Source organism: Melospiza melodia, chromosome 29 (genome assembly GCF_035770615.1).
Source record: "Melospiza melodia melodia isolate bMelMel2 chromosome 29, bMelMel2.pri, whole genome shotgun sequence".
Lineage (NCBI taxonomy): Eukaryota > Metazoa > Chordata > Aves > Passeriformes > Passerellidae > Melospiza > Melospiza melodia.
Window position 1 is genome coordinate 3,306,411 of NC_086222.1, and position 20,321 is coordinate 3,326,731.

At 45.5% G+C, this 20,321-nt stretch overlaps 1 long non-coding RNA gene across 2 annotated transcripts in view; it reads right to left on the minus strand.

Moving 5' to 3' along the window:
- Nucleotides 1–231: 231 nt before the first annotated feature.
- LOC134430656 (uncharacterized) overlaps nt 232–20,321 on the minus strand; it is a 39,886-nt gene continuing 19,796 nt past the window's right edge. The window contains exon 3 of one of the 2 annotated variants that reach the window (XR_010030888.1): nt 232–387. This is a non-coding gene — a long non-coding RNA (uncharacterized LOC134430656). Of the gene's footprint in view, nt 388–14,073; nt 14,807–20,321 lie in introns of those variants that run through there. The other variant, XR_010030887.1, reaches the window with a different exon arrangement.

A 20,321-nucleotide genomic window follows, 5' to 3' on the forward strand; every position in this document is an offset into this window, starting at 1 on the left:
ACCCAAGTTCAGCTTTTCCTGACAACTCTCTGGGCTGGTTCTTGCTGCATTTTAGACTCTAAAAACCTCCACAAGTGTGCAATGGCATTCCGGCCATGGAGAGGACAAGATCCCTGATTAATGCACCGAATTCTCATCACATTTTGATGCAATCCAACCTCACTGAGACAATTTCTGTGTGTGAGAACTCATAACACCAGTGAAGCTCCAAGCAGGGGAATGTTACTTGCCTGGAGCTCGCGGTGGGATGGAGCTCTGGAGAAGTGAAGTCCTCCTCTTGTTCCTTGGGTAGCTCCTTCCTGCAGATTTCTGGCCCTGACTCCCAGCTCCAGAAGAATCCAGGTGATCCTTTCTCTTTTCCATGAGCAATTCCCACTGAAGTTACTCCTATGAGAGGGAAAAAAAAATAATAAAAAATTGAGGTATATTTATTTCTTTGTAGAACAGAGCTGTAAGTGTTGCTCATTGAAATCCCACAAGAAAGAGTGAAAGAGGTGCCTGGAACTTGAGCTGGCAGCACACAAAGCACTTCAACTTCAGATTACAGAACAAAATCTGGGGCAAAAAAAGCATTTTTATATTCTTATATAAAAGCAAAGTGAGCACAAGTTGTTTGGATTAATAAGGAGACAAAACAAATTTAAACCATTAAACACAGAGTGAAGTTTTCCCTTCTCCCCCTGAAACAGATCAGGTTGGAACACCTCTGCCCCTGAATCGCCCTTTTTAAAATTCATATGTGGGGCTAAATGTTTTTGCCTTTGCTCTGAAAAAACTTCTTTTTATCCCCCTTTTTATCACCTGACATCTCAGCCACGCTGGAGTGCCCAGACACATCAAATTCTCTGAGATTCCCCTACCCAGACCTACCTAAAGAAAACCCCACCAATTTCTCTGAGATTTCCCTACCCAGACCTACCTAAAGAAAACCCCTCATATCAGACATTTATTCCTAGATTTGGAAGGTCAGGGAGGAAGAGGAGGAGGAGGAGGAAGAGTGGGGCTCGGGGCAGTGCTGGAGTCACTCAGTGGGCACCTCTCAGCGGGAGTGCCAGGGCAGAGCTGTGCCTGCAGAAATCCCTGCCAGATCAACCCACAGCCTCCAAAAGCAAAGAAATGAGCCAGGCCTGATCCTGATTCATCAGCATTCAGTTGTGGATTCAGAGGGACAGCTCGGAATTGCCACTGGAATAAGGAAAAATCAGGATTAGGCACCATCTGTCTCGGAGAGGGGAGCGCCCAGAATCGCTGCGCACGTTTGAATCCTCTTCCCCCATTTCTTTAATCTCCTGCACATTCCAGGTTTTCCATTCAGCTCCGGTGACAAAAGATTTTTTTTTTTACAAAATGACAGTCCAGATTGAGAGAACAGAAATTACAACCCCTGACAAAAGAGATGCCAAACTTTTTATCAGCGCTAAGTGCTCCTTCCACGCAGAGCCTGGGCTGCAATGGGAAATATAAGGCAGATGTCGAATGGAAATTAAACATTGTGCTCCCAGGGTGGCCTCAGCTGCATTCAGGGCTTGATTTAAAACAAGGCCAGAGTTCTTTCATCATTTCTTCATGAAAAAAAAGAAAAAAGTTTCAAACGTAAAGATATTCCAAACAGGCGCATACTTGACCTAGAACTTGGCGGTGCAGGGCAATAAATGAGTGTAGAAAGCACCAGCACGGGGGAGAAAAGGCAAAGCGAGTTGTCTGGGAGAATTTGCTCCTCAAATCACTTCTATTTCGGCATCCTGAGAGTTAAGAGGGAACCCAGGTGAAATATTTTGGCCATTTTTCTAAATTCCCACCAAAACCTCTCCTTTGGGAGGCTCGGCCAATTCGATTTTCTGCACCAGAACCAAAACCAAGCCCGAGCACTTTGAGGAGAATTTCTCTGCGAGCTTCTCTAAGACTTAAACCATATTTACATCTGTGCCTGGTATTATTAGACACGATAAAATAGCACGAGACGTTTGCAATGGCTCAGATATTCAGCCTCGAGCAGCACATATCTGAACGGTCTGCAGTGTTTGCTTTTAATAATTCCTGATCATGTAACAGCTCAGCCAAAAGAAAATAATAATAGGCTTGCAAAAAATTAAACCCCCAGACTGTTAAATATCCTGTACACTGAGGGCAGTGAGGAAAAATTTAAGGATTGAAAGGATGATGCTAAAATTTACAGAAAAAAGCACAAATTGCATTTGCTTCTCTTTCAGTTTGTCAGATTCTTTTTTAACGTAAGTAAAAATAAAATATAAAGTGAAACGAATAAAATATTTACAGCTTGAGCACATAAATATGTTTGCACTCTTTTGGGCAGCCCCTTTGTAGAAATAATTTTCTCCTCTCAGCAATTTCACCTCAAACGCAGTAAAACAAAAAAAACTTTTGAGGCCACGACTTTGTAACCTCCCTGAAGTTTGGAGCACGGGCAGAGCTGGCCTGTGCACACAAGACAATCAAACACACGCTGAAATGCCAACCAAACTCCTGCCTGCATTAATTTTTTTCCCCTCTCCACCAAAGGAAGAAATTGTGACAAGATTTTACTCTGAATGCCCTGACAAAGCACGAGCAGGACACTCATCCCCCTTCATCTCCCAGCACAAGATTCAATCAGCTGAAACACAAACCTCATTCTGCACTGAGAGATTTTTTTTTTATTATTATTATTATATTTTTTTCCCCCAAATAAAACCAACTTGCAAACAGCCTCCCTGTCCTTTTTAAAACCCGTTTTCAATTGCTTTAAAACATAAAATAGAGATGGATGGATGGATGGATGGATGGATGGATGGATGGATGGATGGATGGATGGATGGATGGACAGCTAGAGAAATGCTTTCAGTCATGCTTTCTCCCCCCACACACACCTTTAAAATTGAAAAGCATCAGTATCCAAATAGCAACAGGAAATTTTTACCTTGTGGCTAAATAGCTCACTGTTCACTTTGCAGCTGCCTCTATTTTTTGCTGGGCAAAAAAAAAAAAATTAAAAAAAAAAAAAAATAAAAACCACCAATACAAAAGTCTTTCCTAAGAAAACCAAGCTTTTGACATAAGGGCAGCGCCAAACGCAAACCTACAAAGAAATTTCCTTTTTTTTTCCCCCCGTCCCGTCGTTATAATTCCTAATTTTGTGGGATGTATTGCTGGGGCTGTTTATCATAACAGTGTGCAATAAAAAGGACGACTAACTCTTGCAATTTTCTCCCTACTCCTCCCCTTGACAGGGGCCACTGATAGGGAAAGAGGCTCGGAAAAGCAGAGCAGTGAAAGGCTAAGAAACAATAGGCAACCATGGCTTTGACAATGCAGCCCTGAACCCTTTTTGCTCCCGCTGTGACACTTGCATTCAAGAGCAAGGGCGGCTGCCATCATAAGAATGGACAATGGCATAAGGAATACAAGGGAGAGAAGGAGGGGGGGGAGATATATAGAGAGAGAGAGAGAGAGAGAGGAAAAAAAAAAAAAAAAAAGGAAATCAGATGAATTCAGAGCTAAGATGGCAGAGCTCTCACCTTTTCCGCTTTTTTCGAGTAATCTGGATGGAGACGTCCCGCGGAGAAGAGATAAAAAGGGTTGTGCTGAACTGTTGGATGGTTCTGAAGACTTCTGCATTTGCAAACGCATTTTAGAACTATTTGTAGGGGTATATATGCTGCATGCCATCTCTCTGTCTCTGTCTCTCTCTCTCTCCCTGTGTCTCTCTCTCTTCTGTTTTATGTCCTGCTATCTCCATCACACACCTCTAATAGTACGAAGACTTTCTGCCCGTGGAAGTAAGTGAGAGTGTGTGTGTTCCTTAATGTTTGAATCCAAGACACACGTCTGCATGCATTTCTAATCTAAGGAGCCTATAGCAGTTACTACAACTATCAATTAGTCAGCAATAGCTCGAGATCCCCATGTGTCTGGGTGAACAAAGGTGAGAAACACATGCAAATAGTCCTCCAGCACCTGGGTCACGTACAGTAACTTAGCCAGCAACAAATAATTGCATCTGTTTCTGCCTTTTTTTTCTCCGTGCTCCTCGCTGCTCGGGATGCAAAGTTGCAGGTTATTAATGTGGGATTGCAGCACAATTAGGCATGGCACTGTATATTTGCAGCCCAACGACACAATAAAAGGGAATTAAGCTGAGCTGGGATGGGAATAAACGGGCGACGTTGAAGGGTTGAAAGTAAAAAGATGCTCTGAGCTGTAGCAACGCTTCGATTTTTGTTTTAGTTTTTCTTTTTTGGGATAACTGTTGCTGGGTTAAAGGATGTAAGATGTATTTGGTCGTTTCATATCTGTTAGATAAGAAACTGATTATTGCAGAGGAGACAGAGTGGATGCCTAATTTCCAGAAGTTAAGTCCATAAAGAGGGTAAGCTAAATCTGTTACTATTTTTTTTTTATTAATTAAGCGACTGTTACTTCTAAGACCATTTTAAGGGTGTTTTTTCAGATGTTTCAGACTTAAGCCAAACAATTAAGAAGAAAGATACGGTACCTTTCACTCTCTCCTTCTTCTTAACCTCACAAAAAAATGAGCCCCACCTTTAAAAACTGTCAGAATCAAAACGGACTACAAAAAAAGAAACGAAAATAAAAAAAAAAACTAAAAAAGATTAAATTAAAAAAAACCCAAAAATTAAGAGCAATAAAATGCAAAAAGCTCCGAAATCCAGCACCACCCTGACTCCACCACAAGAAAAGACAGAGCTAGGCTGCGATCCAGAGAGCATTTCAGAGGTGACAGCACAGGCTGGGGACAATGTTATTTACACAGATCTGATCAGAGCGGCCACGGGCTCCAAACTCTAATTGAATTTGCAGAAATTATCCAGCCCGCATTTCGGAGCGCGGGGAACTCCGAAAATGAAGCGGTTTCACAGAGTTTGGGGCTGAGAATAAACATTTTTTTTCCCCCCTTTCTGTAGAATACGCTCAGAGTCCTGCAAGGCTGCACAAACTCTCTCGTTGTGTCCCTTTCTCCTGATCTCAGCTTCCACGGGAGGATAATCTGTGACACCAAAGGCAAAATATCCTCGCTGCTTTTTGGGCTCGGAGGAACTGAGTTTATTTAGCTTGAGACAGCATAAAGGAAAAAAAAAATTAAATTAAATCATCTTAATTTCGAATAACTATTGAAAGCAGCCCCTCCCCAGCTCCCTCACCTTTTAGGCACAGCCTGTGGCTGGAAGGTTGGAGCTGCTAACGGCACTGGAGGTGCTCAAAATTAAAGGAGAGCTGCAGGAACAGCCTGAGGAGCCCTGGCTGGGAGCATCCCAGAGCCTGAAAATAAAGCAAGAAGGGGCTGGGAAAACCCCGCTGCTCAGTGGGTGCTGCGCTCTGACCCAGCTCCATCCCCAAACTTGGGAATTGCAGAACTGCTGGAGATTCCCAGTGTGAGGAGGAGCAGCACCTGCAGTGGCCGGGACCAGGGCAAACCCTTCCCCGCCAAAAAAAAATATGTATATAAAAAAAAAATCCCTACAAAAATAATCTCAACCCTCTCGCCGAACAATGAGACCTTAAAAAATCCACGTTGGGGAGGGTATTCCATGCAGATAGGCAGGGGGAGGGGGCGGGGGATGAGGACAACATTTCCCATCAGTGCCGTTTGTTCCTCAGGCTCGGGGAGAAAAGGCTCTTTGCCCACTTCAGTGGGAATTGCTCATCTCGGTCATGGGGCCGGGCTGGCTGCCTGCAAATGTCCAGCCCAGGTGGGAAAGGGCATTTGTTTCAGGGGCCAGGTAGAGAGTGATCACTTGATGCCTTCCTGGGGGTGAAAAGTGGTTAAATGATGGTAAAAAAATGGTCATTTCTGTGCTCATCTGCCTGCTAAAACATTTAGGCACGCAGGTCCGGGGATGGGAAAGGAGCTGAGGGAGGAGGATGGTTAAGGCAGAGAGCTGCCTGTTCCCACCACGATTTTACATCCAATTCTTCCAGCTTTCAGCTTTCTCAACACAGCCCATTCCCATAAAAATAAGGCAGCTTTCTTGAAGAACAAAAAAAGCCCCACGCAGATGAATAGACAGCACTAATCAGATGGAATGTAATCGAATACTCTTCTTCATCTAATCTGCCTGCTCTGTGTAATCTCGCTATTCTCCCAGCTCCAGCGCTTGTAACAGGCATGACATTGATTCCCATCTCGGATAATGTTATTTCAGTGTTTTATTCTCAAATGAGCCCACGAGTTGGGTGGCTGCTTGGCATTCCAAACTCTTCATCAACTTTGCACGGTGATCTCGGGGTGTAAAGAGGAGCGGGGCTGCTCCTCTCCCGCTGCTTTTTGGAGTGGTTGCACCTCCCAAGCACCAGAGCCTGGCAGGAATTTTGGTACAGACAAAAGAACCCGCAGAATTTAACCACGGAACAGCAAAATAATAAAAATTAAATAAACCCAAAGCTCATTCAAGAAGATCTGCCTGCAGCCAGCAGGCTGGGAAAAGCTGATATCTTTGCACACAGAGCTGGTGTTTTGGGTTAGTTTTATTTTTTTTTTAAGTGTTTTCTGAAATGCAGAACGATTTCCTTAAATAAACATTTCGGCAGGGTCCACCTAGGTTTTCCCCAAAGAGGAAGGAAAGCCTGGTGTGATTTTCCAGGACGAGCAGGATTCCCAGCGAGTCGGACAAATCGTTCAGCCGGGGGAATGACAGCAGTGGGGAGAGCAAACAAACCCTCCCAGACAAACAAATATATTTGGATGTAATAAAAATGTTGACAACCGTTATGTGATTAAAGCAATTGTTTTATTCATTTAAGGCCTCACCATCAGAATAATTTAAAATTAAGTGAGAAACATCAGCCCCTTGGGTTTTGCAGAAGATATTTAATTTGGAGGAATAGTTGTGGGGTTGTCTTTTTTTTTTTTTTTAAACATAGCTATTTTCAACGTTGCAAGATAAAGCTCTCTCTCTCTTCTTTTTTTTTTTTTTTTTTTCTAATTTTATTTTAAGAATAGACCCCATTTAGGATTTCACATTGTAAATCTCCCTATGTCTGAATGCTGTTACAAGGTTTGACAATGAAAGAATAATTCATGTCAGACAAAAAGAGCCCTTCAATCAGCTTCATGCAGCTTTTCTCCTGCAGGGCTATGCCAAAACGAATGTGGAATCCTGAACTGAACCATCCATCACATTTCCAGAGTCTTTCAATTAATGACACTGCAATCAGATCGATGGCGTGTAATAAGAAAAGAGCTTTGCATTTCTATACCTATTAATTCGCTGAGTAACTCCACTGGTAAAACGTGACCAGAAAGGGAAGAGAAAAGAAAATTTCATCCTCCTGGTGAGGTTTTGGGGGATTTTGAAGCCACGCTGGACAAGGCCGGGTGTCACCCCAAGCCCTGCTCAGAGCAGGAATCACACAGGTTTTTTTGCTGTTTTTTAAAAGCAGCACAGTCTCTCTTGCAGACAGGTATTTTCTGCATTTTCTAGGGAGACACCCTAAAGAGGAGCCTGGTTTTCTTGCAGGCTGGATGAGGGTGTCCCAGGGCAGGATGTGCAGCCTCGTTTTGCAGAGCAATTCAGTAATTAGCCATCAAACTCCCAGATCACACCACACAAAAAAGAACATTTCATCCTCCTGGAGAGATTTTGGGGGATGCTGAAGCCACGCTGGACAAGGCTGGGTGTCACCCCAAGCCCTGCTCAGAGCAGGAATCTCAGGTTTGTTTCTCAAACAAACAACAGGGTTTTTATTGTTGTTTAAAAGCAGCACAGTCTCTCTTGCAGACAGGTATTTTCTGCATTTTCTAGGGAGACACCCTAAAGTGGAGCCTGTTTTTCTTGCAGCCTGGCCCAGGGTGTCCCAGGGCAGGATGTGCGCCTTGTTTTGCAGGGCAAAGGCAGCAATTCACAAATTCCCAGATCACAACACGCAGAAAAGAACATTTCATCCTCCTAGTGAGATGCTGAAGCCACACTGGACAAGGCTGGGTGTCATCCCAAGCCCTGCTCAGAGCAGGAATCACACAGGGTTTTTGTTGTTTAAAAGCAGCACGGTCTCTCTTGCAGACAGGTGTTTTCTGCTGCTTAACCAAGCATTTTCTAGGGAAACACTTTAAAAGGAGCCTGCTTTCCTTGCAGGCTGGTCGAGGGCGTCCCAGGGCAGGATGTGCAGCCTCGTTTTGCAGAGCAGTTCAGTAATTAGCCACCAAATAATTCCCAGATCACAACACACGCCGAGGACGGAGCCGCCTCACGCAGCGACCGAGCCTCCACCAAAACGAGCTGGGGAGGGGGCGAGGGCAGGCAGGACACACACACACACACACCAAAAAAACCTTCTACAGCAGCCCTGGGATGAAATCAGGGTGACCTCGCGTTGGTGAAGTGGCAGAAGATATTTTGGATCGATGGCAAAATATTCTGGAGGCTTTGCTGCCTCACATTTCAATTCCCTTCCTGCAGCGCTGGGGGGATTGCTGGGAGAAGCAGGGAGCTACAGGCAAAAGGGAAAAGTGCAGCTCACCAGAACACAGGCGTGATTAAAGGAGATAATTTGCAAAATTTTTTCCTCTTTAAAGGTAGGTTTTGTGCCTTAAATATCTGAAAACTGAGCTTGAACTAAGGGTTTCACCACCGTGGAAGGAAGGAGTGAGACAAGAGAGGATCTGCAGTGATGAGAGACAAATCTTGGCTCCAGAAGGATCCCCTGGTATCATCCTGAACAGGAAACTGGAGGTGAAATGTCCCCAGCAGCCCCAGCCCTTCCTCTGGGCTGGATAATCCTTCAACCTCCAGCCCTGACATGAATTTCAGCAGCTTTGGCCTCACCTCAAAGGAAAAGGAGCTGCAGCTGGGACGGGAGATGGACCTGGGTCAAAACCTACAGAAAGACCTTCTTTAGGGAGCAATAGACTTTCAGGGAGGTTGTGTACTTTGGAAGTCTTCAGAAAAGGGAAAAAAAACAACTTTATGAGAGAAAGCAAGGAATGGAACAACAGGAAACAAGGGAGGTTTTCAAGGTTCACTTCCCCAAATATCAAAGAGTGCCCTTAAAGGATCATTCCTGGCTTTGCCTCTTGACATCTTTTACGAGCAGATTTCAGCAATTTTGAATATCAGCAGCGTCTTGAAAAATAAATTTAAAAAAAAATAAAATAAAAAAATAAAAAGAAAGAAGGGAAAGAAGGCAAGAAGAAAGCTTTGTGAGTGCTGCAGCTGAATGTGCCCACACAGGGAAGTACCCAGGATGGGAACTGAGAACTCCAGGGCAACAACAGCAAAATGGGGCAGTGCCCATGAGCTGACTTGCAAAATAACTGCAGCTCCAGCACAGGCTGAGGTGCCCAGACAAAGAACAATAAATAAATAAATCATGTTGGATCACAGGCAATTCCTCTGCAATAAAACAGGAGAGCTGGATGCTCCAGAAATCTGAAAAAAATGAAATCTGGGATGAGGAGGGAAGAGGCTGGAAGGGAATTTGAATAGGAAGGCAAATGGAAAATATTTATATTGCACGTCTACCAGCACATCTCTGCCTGCAGGGACACAAAGACACAGTGTGGGTGTGTCAGGATCCTGCAGTGTTTTGGGGGAGCAGGTTTTGGAGCCTGGGGAGCCCTCACACCTCAGTGACCTCCCAGGAACAGCCACGGCACCGTCCTGGCCCACAGAAAACCAGCCCTGAGTGGTTCCAGTGAGTTCAGCAGCCCCACACAGGGAGGTGTCTGTGATTCCAGGGCTTGGGGCTGTTCCTGCCATCCCACAGGGTCCCGCAGCTCCTCCCTGCCCGGACATCTCCAGCTCTGAGCAAACCCCTGCCCACTGCTTTTGGATAGAATTTTTTTTTCTGATCTAGAGATGGAGTGATGAGAGGTGTTTTAAAATCTTTTATTTTAGTTTTATGAGAAGGCTGAGATAATACAATGTTATCGTTTATTTTATCATAATTAGAAGGTGTTTTGCCATTCATAAAAAGACTTCAAATTCCTAGAAATCACTCCACGACCTAAAGAAGATCAACAAGATCACAGAAAACAAAAAGCCTCTACAACATACACTTCCCTCTCTGTTAATATTTTTAAGAAAATAGCCTCTTGTTGCCATCAACTTCAAAAAAATTCTTTTTTTCATCATTCCACTACATGCAGAAGATACTCCCCAATTTACCTTTCCCCTTCCAACCATTGCAAGGCTCAGTTTGTGCTCATGGCTCAGTAAAGCCCAAATACCCTGTTGGGACTGAAGGGCGCTGCTGCCTCCAGCCACGGTTCCAGCCCTGGAGCTCACAGAGCCCCACAAGGCTTGGGCAGCCCTGCTTGCATCTGCTTCTGCTGCAGCAGCACACAGACCTGCACACTGCTATTTTCTGGGGTTTTTTTTGGTTTTAAAATAGGTTTGGACAAGCTTTTGGGAGGGTTTCTCAGGTTCCTTCTCCTCCTCTCTCTCAAAGGAGCTTGGGGAGCGATCGCTGCAAATGAAGTTGATGAAGAGAAGATTCTCTGTTTGCCTTGCTCAGGGCTGGGGCAAAGGCAGCATCTGGGCTTGGGGTGAATCATCTGTCTGCAAAAACTGTGGGGCCTGCCAGCAGAGCCAGGGACCTCCTTGCTTCTGGACAGACAGACAAAAATTCCCTACCTGGAATGCCCAGAGCAAAAAAAAAAAAAATCCCCAACTGAGCATCCCAAAGGAAAAAAAAAAAAAAACCCACCTGGACATCCCAAAACAAAAAAATTCCCATCTGAACTGCCCAAAGCAACAAATCCCCATGTGAACTGCTCAAAGCTAAAAATCCCCACCTGAACTGCCCAAAGCAAAAAATCCCGACCTGGACATCCCAAAGCAAAAAATCCCCACCTGAAAAACCCAAAGTAAAAAATCCCAAGGGAGTAAAATCTCTCTCTGAGCTGCCCAAAGGAAAAATCCCCACCTGAACTGCCCAAAGCACAAAAATCTCCACCTTGACTGCCCAAAGTAAAAAATCGCAAGAGTAAAATCTCTCCCTGAACTGCCCAGAGCAAAAAAAAAACCCCACCTTGACTGCCCAAAGCAAGAAATCTCCACCTGAAAATCCCAAAGTAAAAAATCCCAAGAGAGTAAAATCTCTCCCTGGACTGCTCAAAGCAAGAAATCTCCACCTGAACATCCTAAAGTGAAAAATCCCAAGAGACTCAAATCTCTCCCTGCCCAAAGCCATGGCCAAGCCCCAGTTTTGGGGCCAGCCCTTTGTCCTGTGCATTTCTGGGAATTCAGCTGCCCAGGTGCAATCCCAGCATTGCAATGTCATTATTGCTTTGGCTTCCTCCCACTGCAGAGACACTTTCTCCATGCTCCTGGTGCTCCTGGCCGTGATTAATCCAACAATCCCAGGTCAGCATTAAAGCAATCGATGCAACAGGGGCTCTGCTCCTCAGGCAGCACCTTTAGAACATCCCTGGTGCCTCATCTGGGAACCCAACTTCAGCTTTCTCCACATCCAGAGTGCTGCAATTGTCCATTTCTAGCTAAATAAAAGTATTTTTATACATTTATCATAAATAAATACCTGGCAGCATGAGGTTACTGAAAGATAGATGAGAAAATGAAAACCCAAGGGTGGGTGAGATGACAGAATTAAAGTTGGGTTGGGTTGAAAAGGACTTTCAGTATCATCCAGGTGCTAAAATATTTGGAGGATGTGCATGGAATTACAAGGTTAGACATGGTTTAGGTGCTTAAATAAAGGGAGGGACAGATATTAGGACAATTCTGTAATTTCTGCGCACCTCAATGGGACAGGGGATGACAACAGGACGAGGAGTCAAAGCCCAAGGTGGGGTCAGGATCATCCCAGCTTCCTATTCCTCACCGTGCCATGAAATTAAATTTTGGTCTGGGGTCTCTCCACAGCCTGCCCTCACCCCTGGTAAAATGGAATCAAATCCCCAAATATTGGCAGCACCCAGGCTGGATTTTCCCGGTGGAGATTAGTCCAAAGGGGCTCTGATCTCTGGGGCCACTTCTGCTCTCAGCTGACACCAAAATGCATTAAACTGGAATGACAACAGGATGAGGAGTAAAAGCCCAAGGTGGAGTCGGGGTCATTCCAGCTTCCTATTCCTCACCATGCCACAGAATTTAAAAATCCCTTAAATTTTGGTCTGGGCTGTCTCCACGGCCTGCCCTCCCCCCTGGTAAAACAATGGAATCACATCCACAAATGTTGGCAGCTCCCAGGTTTGATTTTCCTGGCAGGCCCCAAGGGACTCTGATCTCTGGGGCCACTTCTGCTCCAAGCTGACACCAAAACGCATTAAACTGGAATGACAACAGGATGAGGAGTCAAAGCCCAAGGTGGAGTCATTCCAGCTTCCTATTCCTCACCGTGCCACGAAATTAAAAGATCCCTTCAGTTTTGGTCTGGGTTGTCTCCACGGCCTGCTCTCACCCCTGGTAAAGCAATGGAATCACATCCACAAATGTTGGCAGCTCCCAGGTTTGATTTCCCTGGCAGGCCCCAAGGGACTCTGATCTCTGGGGCCACTTCTGCTCCAAGCTGACACCAAAACGCATTAAACTGGAATGACAACAGGATGAGGAGTCAAAGCCCAAGGTGGAGTCATTCCGGCTTCCTATTCCTCACCGTGCCATGAAATTAAAAGATCCCTTCAGTTTTGGTCTGGGCTGTCTCCACGGCCTGCCCTCACCCCTGGTAAAGCAATGGAATCTCATCCCCAAAAATTGGCAGCTCCCAGGCTGGATTTTCCCGGCAGGCCCCAAGGGATTCTGATCTCTGGGGCCACTTCTGCTCCCAGCTGACACCAAAATGCAGCTCCCAGGCTGGACCAGCCCGTCCCAGGGTGTCCCAGACCAGCTCAGCCCCCCAGGCCCATCTGGAACGGGATCAGGATGCACCTGACGGGAGGAGAGGCACAAAAATGAGTTTATTCATTGTCCCTTCTGGGATCTCTGCTCAGAGCCACAGGGCTTGGGGTGGTGATAACCCAGTGGGTTTATTTCTCCTTCTGGAGGGGTGGAAAACTGAGCCACAGCAGGATTCCCAATGAAACGTGGAGGCAGCTCCAAAGCTGAGAGCAAGAAACGGCACCCACACAGCCTCAGAGCCCATCCTCAGCCAGCCAGCAGCAATTAAATCCTGTTGCCTCATCAGCAGCCTGCCCTCAGTCATTTAATCAACAAAAATATTTCAGTGGTGCCAACTGGTTTTAAAAAGAATCCTTTTCTATTTTTTTTTATTTCAAAAGTTGTGTCTAGAGTTGCTAGAAAGATTTTCAGCATGATGGGTTCTACCTAAAAACACACAAAAATCACCAATCAGCCTCTGGGTCTTTATCTGTATCTTCCAACTACTAAACTTTTAAATTCTGGGCATTACATGTTTGGAGCTGACACTGTATTCATGATTTTTGATCAAAATTATTGAGGAAGTCGCCCCACACAAGAAACACTTCTAAGAAACTCATTTTAAATAGTTCAGATCATTCAATCTCTGGACTTGCCCCTTTCTCTTCACAGGTTAAGCAGATTCCTGATTTGTAGATATTCACATCTACATTCTTAATATTTACCAGCATTCCTAAATTTTAGATATTTCCATCTACACCTCTCCAAGTGTGTAGCCCTGGGATGAGGAGCATGAGGATTTCCTACAGGGCATTCCTAAATTTTAGATATTTCCATCTACACCTCTCCAAGTGTGCAGCCCTTAGAGCATGAGGATTTCCTACAGGGCTCTGGCAGCCAAAAACTGATAAAACTTTTGAATTTCCTCTGACATTTGAAAATAATAAATTTCCAAAGTCTCGGTCATTAAACTGTCCCGCACAACTTTGTGCCATTCAGACTGATCAGTTTTGGGAATTCCTTGAGTTGTGAGAGTGGTGATGGGCAATGTTATTTGTGCTAGTTAAGCAAATATCTCATTAATTCAAATATCTAATGATTTCCTTCTGTTAGTTACCTTGGTTCTCACCCTCTTATTGTTCTTCTCCCTCTCCTACTCTTTTAAGCATAACACAAAAATAGATTTGCTCTTGGCAGATATGGTGATAACTCACAGAAAAAGGAGCTTAATCTTAAATAACGCCAGGACACAGGAACAAAACCAATCTATTCACCTTCCTGTGGGCTAGAAAATAAATTTTATTCACTCCAAAGCTGAGGAATGGCATAATTGGGCCCCATCAGATGCTTATCAGATTGATGCCAGTGGTTAGTGAGCCTTAACTGCAAACACAGAAATATCAGTGCTCCTTTTGGAGGGAAGTCACCTCTCCTCCAAGGCTCCATCAGTCACAGGGAAACTGTTGAACCTGGAGAAATAAAACTTTCCTGGTGGTCACAGCAGTTGCCCGGTGGAAGAGTTTATTACCCTGACATCAGGCTGTGAAATTACCATTATTATTGAACTCCAAAGTGAGCACTGCTTTTTTCAGCAGTGCATTACAACAGGCTGAGCATGCTCTGAGTGGGTTCAGAGCTCCAGAGGCACAAAATGAGGAATTTCAGCTGTTTGGGCTCACGGGAGGATGTGCAGGAGCTTTAACACCCATCCAGGAGAGGTCAGGATTTTTGGTTGCCCATAAAACATCCCCAGATCAACCCTACTTAAGGTTTGCTATCAAAACCTTACATTTAGTAAAAAGACAATTATTTTAATTATCTTTTTGTCATCTAAAACCACAGAAGAGATGATGCAACAGGGGTCTGGACTCTTGTGTTCATTCCCCAGGGAGCAGAGACCAAATGCCCTGGGCAGGTTGGATTCACCTTCCTGGGGTCCTGGACATTCCAGGTATTTATCCAGCACCCCTGGGCTATTTTCCAAATTTTTCCAGTTTCTTCCAGGAATTCACCTTCAGAAAGAGGTTTGGGAAAGAACAGCATTACCACATCATAACTCTCATTACCTATGGGTTTGCTAAATAAAACAAAGTCTGGAGAAGCCCCTGCCCTGGGCAGGTTGGATTCACCTCCCTGATGTCCTGGACATTCCAGGTATTTATCCAGAACCCCTGGGCTATTTTCCAAAATTTTCCAGTTTCTTTCAGGAATTCACCTTCAGAAAGAGGTTTGGGAAGGAACAGCATTACCACATCATAACCCTCATTACCTACAGGCTTGCTAAATAAAATAAATCCTGGAGAAGCCCTTGAGAGGGAAATTCAACCTGGTCTGAGGTGGTGGGGTCAGCAGTGAGGGTTTAGCCCATTTTTTGCCATTTTTCCCATTTTTCCCATTGGAAATCAGGCCCAGTGAATGCAGCAGAGCTGCAAAAACAGCCATGCACAAACCGTGATCAGAGGCTGAGGTTTCTAAACCGTATTGAGGTTGCAAAAACAAATTGACATCAACATATGGGGGAAGTCTGAAGTTGCAGCAAACATTCGCAAATGTGAGAAACTTTGGCATGCAAGAGTCCCCATTAAATTCAAATACACAATGCACAAGATTAAAGTTATTCAGAGGCATTAATGTTTGCGAGATCAGACCCCTGAGATGTCTCTGTGTAGTAACAGTTACTTTAGGTTTAATCTGTTATTGCATTAATATCTATAAAGAGCATATATAAATACAAATCAGATGGCAGCTGCAGTCTCGCTGAAGAAAAAGATTGAAGGGCCTGGGGGGAACTGAAATTTCCACACGATGGGAATTTCCAGTGCCATGTATTTTGGGGATTCTCATCCTGCTCAAACTGCAGCTTTCTTTTTCTTTTATTTTTTTTTTTTACACAATGCACACACAGATATGAGGACAAAAAAGGCAAAGAGAATAATTAGGGAAAGGAGAGAAGGACAATAAAAATTGTTTTCAAGTGGACAGATTGGCCTTGCACAGGAGCAAGTGATGGTCCCAAGCATGGCAGCCCCCCTCAGATTCCTGTGAAAAGCCTGATGTGCTCTACTTAACACTTAAGAAAATCCACTGGGGAATAATGACCTCTCATTTATTTTGGCTGCAGTGATGTTGGCCTGTGCTTCTGTTCCTCTCACTCTGAAGATTTCAGGCGACTTCAGAGCTGGGGCCTGGCTCATTCTGCAGCCCTGGCAGTTAATCTGCTCGGATATTTCCCCAAATAACCATCTGCTCCACCTTGTATTTGTTTCCCTCCCCGACTATCTCAGCCCTTGCTCCGTCCTGCTGGCTTATTCAGCACTCTTTAAATTTCTCCTCCGGCCTTATGTCTGCTTGCTTATGTTTTGGACAGACAATAGAGGTGATACAGGCCATTATTCATGAGGAGCTTCAAGTGTAACGTGAGAAACATCTCATCTCCTGACCCCTGTTAGCATAAGAATCGCTGATAAAATTCTGGACTGAAAGAGAAGAATCTTCTGGGAAAAATATCGGCAAAAGTTTCACTTGAGATGGGTTTTGTAAGAATAATCCAGATTAATTCTCTGCCTAAGGACCAGATGTAACTCCTGGTGCAGTCACCAGGACTCTGAAGAGATGCTGTGGCAGAGACCTTGGGGGTCTTGGAATTTTAAAGGGAATAATATTCTTAATATTCTTTACACTCCCCCAGCCTGTGTTCCTGCATTTCATATTTTTTACCCAAAGATCACAAAGTGATTTCCACCCTCGAGTGAATTTAGCCTACAAACACTCCCAGAGAGGGTGTAAATATTGATTCCACATCTGGATCACCTGAATTAAAGAGTGGAGATATCTCCTTGGATCATGTATCACCAAGTCACCAAATTTTAACCATTTTGTGCTCATTTTAGCAGAGTTACATCTGAAAGAAGTTGGGGTGAAGCAGTGGGAAAATCACCATTCAAAGATCATCACCTGATCATGGGAAACAAATTTTGGAAACACAGTTTCTTCTTTTTCCTCGTATCAGCCCCAGGCAGACTCACAAGCAAGGAATTGATGCTGTTCATGCCTCCAGTGGGATTTATTTGCCATCAGTGGGGTTGATTTAGCAGGAGCAGAGCCCTGAGTCTGCTGAGCACAGACTCAACACCCCTTTGAGTGAAAAATGTGAAATAAATGGCAAACAAACCAATTAATACCCCGGGATGGATTAATGGGAACAAAAATCTCACTCCAAATATCCCAAACCCAAATGGAAAGCTGCCAAGGGATGTTTATGGATGCTCCAAGGGCTAATGGCATGCAGAGCCTCATCCTTCAAATCTCCCAGGTCAATGGAACAGGAATATGTGCATTTCCAAATGCTCCTTGCTTGGCTGATCCATCAATATGATAACTAATACACACTTAAACTCCTCGATGGACTCCCTGAAATTAAAACAACCAGAGAGCGCTGAAAAAAGCTTAAATAACCATTACCGATGGATTTCGGATAAAAGTCAAGGAATAATTCCACAAAGATCACCCAGCACAATTGCAAAAAAAAAAAAATAAAACAGTTTTGGGGGTGGGAAATGGAACCAATTCCATTTTATATGCAGAGATAGTTCAGTAAAAACTCTGCCCAGATTAAAGCTCAACAAAGTTGCTCTCCTCGCTAATTAATGTGATAAAAACATCAGTAAATGAAGAATTTTCTCCTTCCAACAGTGACAGAGCAGATGTTTGCTCAGAGACAGGGTTTGGGGACAGGCTGCACCTTTTCTCTCCTCATTTATGGAAATCCAGAGTGGCTGCTCAGTATTATTTTAATGTTGAGCATGGTGTGGGAGATCCCTGTGGTCACTCAGGGTCACTTGTCCTGGCTGTGTCCCCTCCCAGCTCCCTGTGCAGACTTGTTGAAGGGTGAGGTGCAAAAAGGGGCTCTGTGCAAGCTCTGCTCAGCTGGAACTAAAACATCCCTGTGTTATCAGCTCTGTTGTCAGCACAAATCCAAAACACAGCCCTGTGCTGGCTGCCATGAGGAAAATTAACTCTCCTGCAGCCAAAATTTCAGTTTTAGCATCACGCACAGAGGTTTCAGCTGAAATGAGGGCGCCTCAACGCTACAGACACACTCCCCTCTCACTGGGGGAGTAAGGAAAATATCAAATATTGCCCAATTCCCCACAAAAACAGGCAAATGAGGAGAACAACCTCAGCTGTGAGTCCTGAGAGAATTTCCAGCACAAAACAAGTGAACCAGGGGTGGGGGTTAACTCTGAACTCTCACAAATCTGAGGAAAAATCCCTTTGTGTAAATCCAGGTTTGGGGCTCCCCTCTCTCCTGGTGGAACCTGCTGCTCTTGCATTGGCCTGCACGTTTGCAGTGTGTCATTCCCAAAGCTGAGCCTTCCCAAAGCTCAGATGTTTTCCTCTCGGAGCTGCAGGAGCATTATCTGTGCTTAGCAAGGACCAGCCCACAGCTGGGTTACTCTTAAAAGCTTTCAGGGTCTCCAGAAACTTTCTGAGATTGGGAAAACCATGAGGAGAGATGGGAGACGTTTCCCTCAGGATTTCAGCCTTTGTTTTCCTTTCCCCTCCATGTGCAGCCAGAAAAATAACATCACATGAATTTCTGGTTGTGGAGCCGTTCCTCGGAGAACAGGACAGTGAGCAAATCATGTCCAAAATCATCCAAATCTCCACTTCATGCTCTCTTCTCTCCACACACAGAGTCTCTTCTAAAAAGGGGATAAAAGATGAAGTTTGTGGATTGTGGAGCTTGACTGCTTTAAAAAATCAGAACAAATCAGCTGAGCCCAAATTAAACTGCAGGAGATGGTCAGAGGGGCCCAAACCCCACATCTACTCTAAACCTTGGCACCTCCACATTTCTGAGGCTTCTCTGACCTCCTTTAGCCTCTTCTCCACACAAAATTTGACTCCTATTGACTCCTATTTGACTCCTATGTGGGGGTGCATTTGGAGGTTTTTGGGAAAAAATCAGACAGACCCAATCAGCTGGGCCCAACTGAAACTCCAGGAGATGGTCAGAGGAACCCAGCCCCAGTATCTACACTAAACTTTGGCACCTCCACATTTCTGAGGCTTCTCTGACCTCCTTTAGCCTCTTCTCCCACACAAAATTTGACTCCTCTTGACTCCTATGTGGGGTTGCATTTGGAGGTTTTTGGGAGCTCTTGTAGGTGCTGCTTTCTTTGCAGGGGCTGCAGGAACAGAAATCAGCCCTGAACATCTTGGATTTTCCACGAAGAAATCTTTCCAGGAGCAAATGAAGGGAACGGGCTCCCAGGGCCCCTCATAAATTGTGGCAAGGAGAGGCCTGTGCTTCCATGGAGGACATTTCAGAGCAGCATTTCCTGAGGCACTGCTGAATGCTGTGCATTTGCAGGCAGAGATGATGTCTGCAAAAGGCCCGGCCAACAAAGGTGGCAGAACAATGCAGCAAGAAACAAATGAAAACCCCTTTTTTTTTTCCCCCCCTTCATTTATCTAAAAGAAACGAGGCCTGGTTCCCTTTGTGTGACACCATTCAGTGCCCAGGAGCTCGTCCTGATCTCCTGCAGCACATCCCAGCGCTGGAGCCACCCCAGGTCCCTCCGGCAGCTCCCACACCTGCAGCAAACTCCAGTTCTCCTCATCACCCACTCCCCTGCACGCTTGCTGGTGACCATGAAGGCGATCACATGAATTTGTGAGCGCGAGGTGGGGGAGCAGTGCGGGCCTCCATGGCTGGGTTTCTATGGAAACAATTCCCCCGGCATCCTCAGCCCACATTCCGTATTCCTGTCTGGCTGCCTCCTTCTCACACTCCAAATCCCGCTTCTCCAGACACTCTGCTCTGGAGGGGGATGCCTGCTGCTCCCTGCTGCTCCTCAGTGAGCTGGGCAGGAATGGGATGAGAGGAACGAGATGAGAGGAATGGGGCAGCCACTGCTCACCCAGTGAGCTCAGATGGGCAGGAATGGGATGGGCAGGAATGGACGGGGCAGTCACTGATCACCCACTGGGATGGGCAGGAATGGGGCAGCCACTGCTCACCCAGTGAGCTCAGATGGGCAGGAATGGGATGGGCAGGAATGGACGGGGCAGTCACTGATCACCCCGAGAGCTGGGCAGCACTGGGATGAGAGAAATGGGGCAGCCACTGCTCATCCAGTGAGCTGGGCAGGAATGGGATGGGCAGGAATGGGATGGGCAGGAATGGGATGAGAGGAATGGGGCTGCCACTGCTCACCCAGTGAGCTGAGCAGGAATGGGATGGGCAGGAATGGGATGGGGCAGTCACTGATCACCCACTGGGATGGGCAGGAATGGGGCTGTCACTGCTCCCCACTGAGCTGGACAGCACTGGGATGGGCAGGAATGGACTGGGCAGTCACTGATCACCCAGTGAGTTGGGCAGCACTGGAATGGGGCACTCACTGCTCCCCACTGAGCTGGGATGGGCAGAAATGGGGCAGTCACTGCTCCCCACTGAGCTGAGCAGGAATGGGATGGGCAGGAATGGGATGGGGCAGTCACTGATCACCCACCGGGATG